The sequence below is a fragment of the Apium graveolens genome, chromosome 8, assembly GCF_009905375.1.
Source record: "Apium graveolens cultivar Ventura chromosome 8, ASM990537v1, whole genome shotgun sequence".
Classification (NCBI taxonomy): domain Eukaryota; kingdom Viridiplantae; phylum Streptophyta; class Magnoliopsida; order Apiales; family Apiaceae; genus Apium; species Apium graveolens.
In genome coordinates this window covers 36775005-36788116 of record NC_133654.1, presented here as the reverse complement: position 1 = coordinate 36788116, position 13112 = coordinate 36775005, and the positions used below count along the sequence as shown (strand labels likewise).

The 13112-nt window shown below is 37.9% G+C and overlaps 1 non-coding gene across 1 annotated transcript; it reads left to right on the top strand.

Moving 5' to 3' along the window:
* Positions 1-10430: 10430 nt before the first annotated feature.
* Positions 10431-10537, top strand: LOC141681146 (small nucleolar RNA R71). The gene has a single exon (XR_012558588.1). It is a non-coding gene; the product is annotated as a small nucleolar RNA R71 (small nucleolar RNA).
* The last annotated feature ends 2575 nt before the right edge of the window (positions 10538-13112 follow it).

The window sequence follows — 13112 nt, the reverse complement described above, 5'->3', positions numbered from 1 at the left end:
GTAGCATCAAGATATCAGCCTTTGACAGAGCCAACTACACACTATGGAGAAAGAAGATGGTACTGTTTATAAGGATGGTCAATCCATTATATATCCAGATTCTCAATAATGGCCCTTTCACTCCCATGGAAAGGGTTGAGGAATCTACAGATGGAGACATGGTCATTCCAGCTCATTATGCTCTTAAAGACCCCTCAAAATACACTGAAACTGAAAAAGAGAAAGTCTCTCTAGAAAGTGGCTTACAATTAATACAGATAGAGTCACTTGACAATGTGATGTACAACAATATTGTGAATTGTGACACAACCAAATAGATCTAGGAGAAAATAGAGATTGTGTGTGAGGGAATGGAGAAATTTAGGTCAAATAAAAGAAGGATACTGGTGTATCAGTATTAGGGTTTTGTGGCCAAGCCTAAGGAAGGAATAACTGAAGTATTTGAAAGGTTTAACAAGTTGATAAATGACTTACAACTTCATGATAAGTATTGTGAAGCTGAGGAGGTGAACCTAAAGTTCTTGTTGCCCCTTCCTGACCATCTTGAACAGAAGATATCAGCCATAAGAGAATGAAGGGACCTTAGCAGAATGACATTGGACGTGCTATATGGAATCTTGAAGACATATGAACTTGAAATGATACAAAGAAAGTCATTAAGGTTAAATGAAGGACATGTAGTTAATGGATCTAGTCCATTGGTTGTAAATGATAGTGAAGTAAGTGAAGATGAGCAAGATGCACAAACTCCAGTCATTCAAGCTGTGGAGCAAAAGAACAAAGGACTCCAAAAACAAGTTGTTTTAGATCTAGAGGAAGATGAGTACTATACCCTTGATGAACTAGATGAGATGGACCAATATATGGCATACCTGGCTAGAAAATTTTCTATCATTAGGTAAAAAAGCCAAGATTCTTCAAGAATAATGGACATTTTTCCAACAGCAGCAATTGGAAACCAAAGACTCAGTACAACTCAGCTAGCAAAGGTGGCTACAAAACTGAATTTTTTGACAGATCAAAGATAAGGTGGTTCAACTGTGATGAGTTGGGTCACTTTGCTACTGAGTGTTGGAAGCCAAAGAAAGTAAAGAAGGATAAAGTCTATTTGGAATTGGAAGTAAAGTATGAAGCTTTATTCAAGAAACAACAGGGCAAAGCTTATGTTGCTGAAGAAAAAAGTTGGAATGACTCTGATGAGGATGAAGAAAAAGAAGAATTTGGAAACTCTGCTCTCATGGCTCTTGAGCATGAAGAATCATCCACTTCAAAATCAGAGGTACCAACTCTAACCACTATTGATTTAGATGTTAGTCAATATAAGAAAACTATTGAAAAGATGAGTGTAGAAATGTTTCATATACACACAAGCATGGTGGCAGCTACTGAGGAAGTGAGTACGCTGTCAAAGATAAATGAGAAGCTTGAGATTGAGAAGCAATATTTAGAACTGCAGCTTATTGAGCTTGAGACTGTTAAGCAAGAAAATGAATATCTAAAGAACAAACTGAAGTGTGCTAGTGAATTGAAGTTGTGTTGAGGTAAAAGCTAGAGAAGAATGAGGTAAAATCAAAGTCATTCAGGAATGCATCTGAGTTGGTTGGACAATACCATGAGAAGAATAAACCATGTGCTAGCATAGCTATTGTTTTGGACTATGATGCCTTGAATAGCAATAAGAAAAATGTAGATGACAAAGGAAAGGCTAATATAAATCAAGATGTCCCAGCTATGCTGAGAAAAGTGGATGCACCTTTGTTTAAGACATGTGAAGTCAATTTTAGTGAAGAAGAATTGGTGATCAAGCAAGAGCTTGCAGATGAGGACAAAGAGAAGAAATGTACAGAAATAACTCCAACTCCTAAACTGAAAAGAAGCCCATGATAAATCAAGTTCCTGAGAATCCAATCAAGGAGATCAAGACTGAAAATTCAGGAAAGAAAAAGAAGAATAAGAATGGGAAAATTGGAGTGAACAAGAGCAACAACTTTGCATTTGTTGCAGATTCTCCCAGAAAGAAATGTTAAAAGTGTGGCTCTACAATCATCTAACTCACCTTTGAAAAAAGGCGATTAGTGAGCCAAAAGTGGGAGCCTGCAAATACAATGAAGCAAAGGCTGAAGACCCCTATTCCTTTTATGACAAATTTGATTGCATTCCTTGCAACATGAAAATAATGACAAGCTTTTATAGACTGAGAATGAATCTCAAAGAGGCAAAAGCTAAGTCTACAGCCAAGAAGGAAACTGCAAAGCAAAATTTGAACACTATTCTTTCTGAATCATCAAATTCTACTCTTGCACATTATGTTAACAAGAATAAAGTACTCAACACTGCTTGGGTAGCTAAACACACTTAATCCTCATTTTGTGCAGGGAAAAGAGAAGAATGTGTTAGGTCCGTAATACAACTGTAGAGGGGGTGAATACAGTTTATGCAAACAATTCGATAAAGTTTTAACAGAATCAACAGTTTTTATATAAATCTGATAAAAACTGTTACACAAGTACTCTCTCAAAGGATGAACAATTATCCTTGAGAGCTGCTAGGTTATATGAAAGATATAACATTTGGTAACACGTATAGTGTAAACCTAATATATAACGACTCGTATATTTCTGTAATATGTAAATATGTAATTATTGCGTAGATAATTAATAAAGAAGTTTATATTACTTATGGTCTCTGTGTTTATTTATTATTATTTATATGTGATTGTTGGATTGCGTGGTGTGTTTTTATGATTAACCGTTGCACAATGTTATTTTTGTTTCACTTTTAAAAAGTGATTTTATGACAATTATATTTTCAAAATTATTTGGGTTGTCTCTAAAATTTTTTTTATGATTTTATAATCTTACTAATTATTTTTGGGATTTTATAAAATTTACAAATCAATATTCTGCTAATTATTTATTCTTAAATGATTTTCTGAATTCATTTAAACTGTAAAATCCATATTTAATTCCAGGATTCTTCAAAAATTATGAAACTCATATTTTATTAGTTTACAATATTTTGAGAATTTTAAAATTATTTTGGTAATTTTTGAGATTAATCTTACTCGCGAATTGTTTCGTTATTTCATTTAATGCAGGTATAAGTTGTGTCTGTAAAGTGCTTTAAAAATTATGAAAATTTTATTTTAGTAACTTCAGATTATTTGTGACATTTTAAGACCATTTCCGTAATTTTATGAAACTGTTTTGCATACACCTCGGTTCGTTAATTTTTAATTTTGGGACAAATCAAGCCGAAATTCAGGACTTTGGCAGTGTATAATTGTTATTGCAGCTACATGTACGTTTTATAGTTAGGTTGAGGACACGTGTTTGTGCCCTGTGCTTAGCTGCATACTCCCCTTCCTGTTCATCTCTCGGTTCAATCTCTCTCTCTCTCCAGTCTCTCTCGATCTCTCACTCTCTACTCTCGGTCTCTCTCTTTCTTCTTAATTTCTTCCTCCCTCCTCCCTTCTTCTCCTCATTTTCTCTTTCCCTTCCCTGTTCCTGTTTGGTCCGCCTCCGCCTTGTTCGCCGGTGAGTTGACCGCCGGTTGTTCTAGTGGTGTTGTGGTTTGTGTTGCTGTGAATATATATATATACATGGGTGTATATGTGTGTGTATATAGGAGTGTGTGAGGTTGTGCATGTGTTATGTGTTGTGTGTGTGAGTTTTTCGGGATGGTTCCCGGCCAGTTTGTGTTGGTTCGGTTGTGGTGGTGATGTCGTGTGTTTCCCCACGCGCGGGTGCTCTATTGTTCATTACTGATTTGTAATTTTTGTTTTTCTGCAGAATTTTTATTGAAGAATCTCGTGATAATAAAATTTAATTCGTGCGGAATATGATTTTGGTAATCGGTGGAATTTATTTGGACACCCGTATATCTTCGGGCACAAATAAATTTTGCCGCCGCGCACGATGAATTTTTACGAGCACGCGGTGGACGGTGATGACCCTGTTCTGAGTCCTAAATATTTTAATAAATAAAATAATTTATATAAATTTTTTTCAAGACTAAAAATTTAGTGATGTGACGATTCAGATTGATTTTGTTGGGATTTGACGTCGATTGATGTTTCGACGGGTAGGCCTATAAACAGAGGAGTCGCTGTCCAAATTTTTCTAAAAATTACCTTATATTACGAATCGAGTATATATTTCTCGTTAATACAAATTGACCCCTGATTGCTATGTGCACTATTATTGCGTGTATATTATTATTATTGATATGCATACGAGTCGGGAATTATATCGTTGGGTAATTAGTTAGTGAGGAAACGTCAAGCATAATCGGTCGTTTAACCTAGGTTGTTTTGATTTCGTAGGTTCGAGTCGAAGGACCCAGTAGTTGAAATCAATTAGAGTTAAGCCAGAGTTAGTGCAAAGCTTCGCAAGGCAAGTACCCCTGAACTACTCTTTTACAGTTCAGTATATATGAATAGTTGTTGATTTAAATTATGTACTGGAACAGAACGTTTTAAGTTACGTATTCCCCGTATTTATATATGTTTTACTAAACAATGTTTTGGGGAAAAAGTAACTTCTGAAAATGGTTATCTCTAGATTGTGATTAAAATTAAAAAGAGATTTTTAGAATGTGTGTTGTAATCGTTTAAAAAAGAGATAGGTGTAAATGATATTGGAAACTGGATAAAAATGAATCAGATATTGGATGGTCAGTGGCGTAAGAGGCCTGTTATTAGGTAACGGCCCAGCATGGTTGCGTAAGAGGCTAAGTCGGATGCGCGCACGGGTAAGCCGCTTAGTCTAGCATGACAGAGACCTAGCTAGTTGTTAGGGCGAAAACACGCGCTAATATTCACGCAAGTATACGCGTTCGCAAGTAGTATAAGATATTAATCAGATTCGTTCCCACAGAGACTGGTTTAGGTTAAGTTCAATTTATGCACCTATGCAACAATGTATGGTTATCGCTCAATGCTAAGACAAATAACAAATTGGGTTTTTATTAAACTAAGAGATTATACTAAATAACATTAACTAAGAGAATTGAGGTTAAATTAATATATATGATAAACATGGGATCCTAACTTCATTAAATACTTCATTCAATAACCTTATTATTTTTAACCTTAGCATGTGATGGTGATGACACTAATCAGATAACACGAAACTGATAAACGCCAACTTTCGTTGCACGAGTACCATTCTACCAGACATCCACAAAAGAGATAGAAGCTGAATAGGCACCAATTATATTGAGACCCTATATGTCTATAGAATTTGACAACATAACGGTTTAAGAACAAGTTATCTATCTTGATTATATAGGGCAAGTAAAATGGTTAGAGTTACCTACGAATCATGCATACACATACATGAACCTATGCTAGCATGGCAAGTTCTAAACCTCTATATTCACTGTCGCTTTAATAGAGATTAACACGCTATTTTATATGTTAGCTACGCACATAAGACGAATAAGCACAACAAATACTAGGATATCAATCAATCACCACATACCAAGATATCGAAACAATTAATTATTGAAATCCATAAGTAAATCCGCTAGAATCCCATGACAACGATTAGCCCATAATCGAACTCATCGTCACCATGGGTTCCAATGAAAGCATGGTATAAACAAGGTCTTAATAAACTAAATAATAATCAAAGTACGAATAAACGAGATCTAGGTTCAACAAGAACGAAAACGATCATCCAAAGTTACAACTAATTCAAAGAATCACAAGTTGAAAACAAGATCTTCTTTTTTTGGAGTTGTTCTGTGCTTCTAGGTCTTCTCCTTGGTATCCCCTTTGCCTCTTGCGTAAAACACAATCTTCTTCTTCTTAATTCCCCCTGTAAAAACGTCTCAAATCTACTTATATAATAGTCCCATAAAACTCAGATTACATAGAAGTTGGAAGCCAAACAGAAGTAGAAGTCTAAAATAATTCAGCAAAATTCCCGACCCTGCGCGGCCGCTCAGCATAGCTGCGCGGGCGCGCAGGCCTCTACTGGAAAAAATCCAAGTTTGCTCCGTTTCTTCGCCGTAATCTGCCCGTTCCTTTCCTCTCGCAATGGTGAACACATGCCAAGGCTTATTCTTGATGATTCCTCCCCCGAAATGCAACTAATACCCTGAAATGCATGAACACTAGAAAAACGCATCAAATACACAAAATACTTGATTTCAAGACACCAATTTAAGCCATTTTAAGACGTTCTAAGTGGTATAAAATGCCACTTATCACTAGTCTCTGAGTTCTGGAACAAAATTTGTGGTGGGATAGACTGATCAGCTGTCCCTAGAATTCATCCACGTTTATATCTGACTTTAGTTTAGTGGTTCCCGTAACGGAACAAATAGTTTATGGTACCCGTAACGGGACAGATGATTTATGGGTCCAGTAATGGACAGTGGTTTTGGAAAGGAAATAGCATGCTAAAATTGAACTCTGGTATTTTGACACAGCACACTACAGATGATATTATTTTTGGAGAGCATGCTAGTTTTGATATCTAGTTTATACCTGTTTTACGGATTTTTCGTAAACTAGTTTGATATTTGTTCCTATACTGTTTTTATACCTCATGTTTACTGGTTATTCATATAGAGGTACTGTTGAGCAATGGCTTGCTCACCCTTGCAGCTTGTTTTGTATTTATTCATTGCAGATGTTTAGAAGACCAGGTCAGCGTAGAGTGTCAGCCTCCGGTCCCGGCTCCTCTGAGATAGTTTGTATCAGACCCTGAGGTCTGATGAGTTGCTGTAATAAGTGAGGATGTCTGATTTTGAATAATTTAGTGTTGTGTTATAACCTAAATAATACTTGAACCTGTCTCGGCTCCTGGTTTGGGGTTGTGTGTTATAATAAAGTTTATTTAGTAGTTTATGTTATAGTTTATTATTTTTTTTGGTGACATCGGCCCCTGACCCCGGGGTTGAGGCCATCACATAATATGTGCTTATATAGTGCACATTTACACAATCAATAAAGAGTCCTATTCTATTACAATAAGGAAACCTAATATATATCCATGTTGAACACATGCCAAGGCTTATTCTTGATGATTCCTCCCCCGAAATGCAACTAATACCCTGAAATGCATGAACACTAGAAAAACGCATCAAATACACAAAATACTTGATTTCAAGACACCAATTTAAGCCATTTTAAGACGTTCTAAGTGGTATAAAATGCCACTTATCACACCCCCAAACTTAAATCGATGCTTGCCCTCAAGCGTCACAGACTCAAAAACAAATAAAAATATGAATGAATACAATCTATATGAAAATGCAGCGATCCCCCTTACTACAATTAATCAACCAAATTGCCACATCTCAACGAATGCAGTTAGACAAGTAAAGATCAATAAACTCATGCAAACGGACATACAGCCATAAATGTGGTGTGTGCAAATGCTTAACAGATATGCTTCGGAACTAGACCAATTACTATGACTAGACTATCCTCAAGGCAATCCTACGATTATACAAAGAATAAAAATTCCAGGCACAAAGTGATATACAACACTACAAGAACTCTGGAGCTTACTACGGAATCGTGCTTTTTATTTACAACTCAAATGCTTATTTGACCGTGCAATGAATGAGGTCCACAAAAGACTTATACAATGATATCCATGTAACGAGCGTTAGGTTAGCGGATCCCAGACTCTAAAAGCCTTAGGTCGCTAGGCACAAAGTCCCCTAAGAACTTAATAACTCGAATACCAAAGAGCCCACTCTTGATCAATTATGCCAAATTTTTTTTTTTTTTTTTTTTTTTAATTTCTGAGCAAGTGCGTTTCGCTCCATCTTGCTCAACCCTAGACTACTCGCAACATACGCGAGCCGGCTACTAGCCATTTGACGCCTAGCCACAACTAGCAACAACTTCCATATGTTTTTCTCCAAAATTTTTCTTTTTCATGTCTTTATCACTAAGAACCTATAATCGAATTCTAAGCATAATAAGTAGATTGACCTTGAAAACAACCAAATCATAACACAATCTAGCCCTTTCGCATTCTCTAAGACTTAGTGGACTTACAATTGTTTCTAGCATGCATATCAACCTACATAACTTAATTTCACTTTAATGCTATCACTACACTCACATCAATATCACAATTCAGTCGATAAATCATTGCAAAAGGGATCATGGTAAATGCATGAGCTACATGACATTCATAAAAAAAAACTATATGGCATAAATTATGCAACTATATGAACTAAACTATCATGAATATGCAACTAAATGACACACACACAATATTCCTTAACTACCACCCCCATACTTAAAATTTTCAATGTCCTCATTGAAGGCAATAATAAGGATTTCAGGCATACCTAATTAGCGGGAGATTCACCCTCGTCGGGTGGAGGATCAGGTGTCCAATCAACCTCGCCACCAGTGTCTCGAACAACAGTACCAAAAGCATGTGTCAAATCTGCAGCAAAATGACGGTGAATATCGTGCATGGCCTCCATACGCCTAGTTACTCGCCTGTACTGCTCATCACCAACACCAGTCCTATCAACTATCTGCTGCACATGAGAAGAACCCTCTATAGGCACTGGAGGATCCGTTCGGCTACCCTCTACATCATCAAAGATATATCCCAACCCCTTGTCAGGGGGGTGCACCTAACAATGAATAACTCAAGTAACCTGGTAGTGGGTTGAGCTCAAGTGTGGGAGCATCTTCAATAGACGGCTCGAGACGCTCCTAAGAAATTTTCAGCTCTGCTAACCCAAGAGAATCGAATGGCACATCCAACTTCCTCTTCCACAGAGGTGCATTCAAAACCTGAATTTGCTCTACTTTAAAGCACTCCTCTTTAGCTGTGGGTAATTTTATTTCCTTGAACACATTGAAAGTGACCTTCTGATCATGAACCTTCATCGTAAGCTCTCCTTTTTGCACATCGATCATAGTTCGTCCTGTAGCCAAGAATGGTCTTCCCAAGATAATGGGAATCTTCTTATCTTCCTCGAAATCAAGAATTGCAAAGTCAGCAGGGAAGAAGAGTTTATCCACCTTGACCAAGACATCTTCCACTATACCTCGTGGATAAGCGATGGAACGGTCAGCTAGTTGCAATGACATGTATGTTGGTTTCGGCTCAGGCAGACCAAGCTTCTTGAAGATAGATAAGGGCATCAGATTGATGCTAGCTCCTAAATCACATAAACACTTGTCGAATGACAAGTTTCCGATGGTGCAAGGAATAGTGAAGCTTCCAGGATCTTTAAGCTTCGGAGGCAACTTCTGTTGCAGCACAGCACTGCATTCCTCCGTTAGAGCAACGGTCTCTAAGTCATCGAGCTTCACTTTCCGAGAGAGAATACCTTTCATAAACCTCGCATAGCTAGGCATCTGTTCAAGAGCTTCAGCGAAAGGTATGTTGATATGAAGTTTCTTGAACACCTCCAGAAACTTCTCAAACTGCTTATCCAGCTTTTTCTTCTGCAGCCTTTTAGGAAAAGGAGGTGGAGGATAGATCTGTTTCTCCCCTGTATTACCCTCAGGAGGAGTGTGTTCCACAGTAGTCTTCCTTGGTTCCACCTCTACTTCCTTCTGCACATCTTCTTCAGCCACAACTACATTTTCTGAAACTTGAGATTTTTCAGGCTCTTCGTCTTGCTGAATTTGGGGTCTTGCGACCTTTCCAGACCTTAAGGTGATGGCGTTCACATGTTCTTCAACTTCCCTCTTTCCTGGATTGGCTTCTATATCACTAGGAAGCGTTCCTGGTGGTCGATTCTATAAGGCATTAGCAATTTGCCCTATTTGGTTCTCTAGAGTCTTGATAGAAACAGCTTGGCTTTGGCATATAAGAGCCTGGTTTTTGCACATAAGCCTCAACTCCTCTAATTCAGATTTTTCATTCGAAGATAGACCTGCATCATGAGTTTGTTGTTGAAGTTGGAGTTGTTGCTGAAAACCAAGAGAGTTGAACAGCTTATTTCCAAACGGCTGGAACGGCTGTTGCATCACATTCTGATTGTTGCTCCAGCTGAAGTTAGGATGATTCCAGTTGTCAGGATGATAAGTGTCTGGAACTGGTTGTTGCGATCTCTGAAAGTTGCTCACAAACTGAGCTGAGTCGCTAGATATAGCGCATTGCTCTATCGCATGCGGACCTGCACACAGCTCATAAACACTTATTATCTGCTTAACACCATAGTTAGCCAGAGAATCGATCTTCATAGACAACGCCTTTAGTTGAGCAGTGATAGCCGTAGCTGTATCCACTTCAAGAACTCCTGCTACCTTGCCCTGTGGATATCTCTGGGTTGGATACTGATATTCATTAGCAGCCATCAGTTCAATTAGATCATAAGCTTCCTTATAGCTCTTTGCCCATAATGCTCCGCCTGATGATGCATCGAGCATGTGTCTGGACTGTACTCCCAACTCATTGTAAAAACAAGTGATGATCATCCAATCAGGAACTCCATGATGAGGACACTTCCTAAGCATCTCCTTGTAGCGCTCCCAAGCTTCACTTAGCGATTCTCCCGTTTGCTGTGCAAATTGAGTAATAGCGTTCCTCATTGCAGCTGTCTTCGCCATAGGGAAGAATTTAGTAAGAAAATTCTGAGCAAGATCTTCCCAAGTAGTAATCGAACCAGCTGGTAGAGAGTGTAACCAGCTCTTAGCCTTGTCCCTCAAAAAGAATGGGAATAGTCTCAGCTTCACAGCATCTGCGGAAACACCGTTGAACTTGAAGGTGTCGCATATTTCAATGAAATCCCTAATGTGTGTATTGGGATCTTCCGTTGGAGAACCCCCAAACTGGACTGAAGTCTGTACCCATTGAATTATGCCAGGCTTGATCTCAAAGGTATTAGCTGTGATAGCTGGCCGGACAATGCTAGATTGAATGTCATTGATCTTGGGTTGAGAAAAATCCATCAAGGCTTTCGTTCGTGCTGCTGGATCTCCCATTGTAATGAGTACCTGAAACACAAACAAATAAACCGTGAAAGTAAAAGAATCCGAGTCAGTGAACTTTAACGACCACTGATGATAAGCACATAAACTAAAAATTAACACCGAGTCCCCGGCAGCGGCACCAAAAACTTGTTAGGGCGAAAACACGCGCTAATATTCACGCAAGTATACGCGTTCGCAAGTAGTATAAGATATAAATCAGATTCGTTCCCACAGAGACTAGTTTAGGTTAAGTTCAATTTATGCACCTATGCAACAATGTATGGTTATTGCTCAATGCTAAGACAAATAACAAATTGGGTTTTTATTAAACTAAGAGATTATACTAAATAACATTAACTAAGAGAATTGAGGTTAAATTAATATATATGATAAACATGGGATCCTAACTTCATTAAATATTTCATTCAATAACCTTATTATTTTTAACCTTAGCATGTGATGGTGATGACACTAATCAGATAACACGAAACTGATAAACGCCAACTTTCGTTGCACGAGTACCATTCTACCAGACATCCACAAAAGAGATAGAAGCTGAATAGGCACCAATTATATTGAGACCCTATATGTCTATAGAATTTGACAACATAACGGTTTAAGAACAAGTTATCTATCTTGATTACATAGGGCAAGTAGAACGGTTAGAGTTACCTACGAATCATGCATACACATACATGAACCTATGCTAGCATGGCAAGTTCTAAACCTCTATATTCATTGTCGCTTCAATAGAGATTAACACGCTATCTTATATGTTAGCTACGCACATAAGACGAATAAGCACAACCAATACTAGGATATCAATCAATCACCACATACCAAGATATCGAAACAATTAATTATTGAAATCCATAAGTAAATCCGCTAGAATCCCATGACAACGATTAGCCCATAATCGAACTCATCGTCACCATGGGTTCCAATGAAAGCATGGTATAAACAAGGTCTTAATAAACTAAATAATAATCAAAGTACGAATAAACGAGATCTAGGTTCAACAAGAACGAAAACGATCATCAAAAGTTACAACTAATTAAAAGAATCACAAGTTGAAAACAAGATCTTCTATTTTTGGAGTTGTTCTGTGCTTCTAGGTCTTCTCCTTGGTATCCCCTTTGCTTCTTACGTAAAACACAATCTTCTTCTTCTTAATTCCCCCTGTGAAAACGTCTCAAATCTACTTATATAATAGTCCCATAAAACTCAGATTACATAGAAGTTGGAAGCCAAACAGAAGTAGAAGTCTAAAATAATTCAGCAAAATTCCCGACCCTGCGCGGCCGCTCAGCATAGCTGCGCGGGCGCGCAGGCCTCTACTGGAAAAAATCCAAGTTTGCTCCGTTTCTTCGCCGTAATCTGCCCGTTCCTTTCCTCTCGCAATGGTGAACACATGCCAAGGCTTATTCTTGATGATTCCTCCCCCGAAATGCAACTAATACCCTGAAATGCATGAACACTAGAAAAATGCATCAAATACACAAAATACTTGATTTCAAGACACCAATTTAAGCCATTTTAAGACGTTCTAAGTGGTATAAAATGCCACTTATCACTAGTCTCTGAGTTCTGGAACAAAATTTGTGGTGGGATAGACTGATCAGCTGTCCCTAGAATTCATCCACGTTTATATCTGACTTTAGTTTAGTGGTTCCCGTAACGGAACAAATAGTTTATGGTACCCGTAACGGGACAGATGATTTATGGGTCCAGTAATGGACAGTGGTTTTGGAAAGGAAATAGCATGCTAAAATTGAACTCTGGTATTTTGACACAGCACACTACAGATGATATTATTTTTGCAGAGCATGCTAGTTTTGATATCTAGTTTATACCTGTTTTACGGATTTTTCGTAAACTAGTTTGATATTTGTTCCTATACTGTTTTTATACCTCATGTTTACTGGTTATTCATATAGAGGTACTGTTGAGCAATGGCTTGCTTACCCTTGCAGCTTGTTTTATATTTATTCATTGCAGATGTTTAGAAGACCAGGTCAGTGTAGAGTGTCAGCCTCCGGTCCCGGCTCCTCTGAGATAGTTTGTATCAGACCCTGAGGTCTGATGAGTTGCTGTAATAAGTGAGGATGTCTGATTTTGAATAATTTAGTGTTGTGTTATAACCTAAATAATACTTGAACCTGTCTCGGCTCCTGGTTTGGGGTTGTGTGTTATAATA